The following is a 941-nucleotide window of genomic DNA, read 5'->3' on the forward strand; positions in this document are numbered from 1 at the left end:
TTCAACCAATTGATCAAGTTCAAGATTTAACAATCTACAGTCATGAAGGAAGACTAGCCAGCACACTAGCAAGGGTCTTCGAAAGAACTCAAAAGATAACAAGGGAATCTCACACAAGAATCAATTATAAAAGCAGAAATACTTTGCTTGTGTCCAGTAAAAGGAATGAAATTGAAGAAAGAGAGATGAGACTCTTAGTGGAATTTGAATCAGCATTCTACAACTTATCTGGACTCTTAGAAAAGCTCCCCCGAAAGGATAAAGAGGAATCTCTGCTATTTGATAAAAGACAGCGAAGACCACAAGTGCCAGCTATGTGTCTCAGAGTTATCTGAAGAAAGCAATAATGAAACGGAATCAACCCACATGATAAAGGAAGAAGACAACGCATCTGAAGGTCATATAATGAAAGAGGAGGATAGCACATCTGAAGCATCTCTCAACATTATTGCATAGTGATGTAAGCGCTTAGGTCATAGAGCACCAACAATGTAGCTGGTGCAAGATAATAAACAATGACATAAGCAATGACGTCATAAGAAGGGTAAGGATGGGAATTGTCCATCAGACCCAACCATTATAAATAGGTTGCTTAGGCAATTGTAGAAGCATCAGACAATAGAAAGCAGGAGGCTAAGAGTACTCATATGCTAGGAGAGCAAGGAGGAAGCTGCCGAGACGATTCTGTAGTCTGAAAAAAGAATTCCCTTAGGAAAAAATAGTTTTAAACTCCCCTCTGGAGTTAATATCTATAATCTCCCCTCTGGAGATAAAAACATCTTATGTAAAATATACTAAATAAAGGAAGTTTTTCTCCAGAAATGTACGCCTTTATCCTAATCTCTTAGTTATGAATTATTTAGAAAGCTTAGAATTAATGGAAGAATCTGATTATTATAGATTAACTGCTTTATTAGATAATGAAAAATAGGCTGTTCTAA

Source organism: Arachis duranensis, chromosome 5, assembly GCF_000817695.3.
Source record: "Arachis duranensis cultivar V14167 chromosome 5, aradu.V14167.gnm2.J7QH, whole genome shotgun sequence".
NCBI lineage: Eukaryota > Viridiplantae > Streptophyta > Magnoliopsida > Fabales > Fabaceae > Arachis > Arachis duranensis.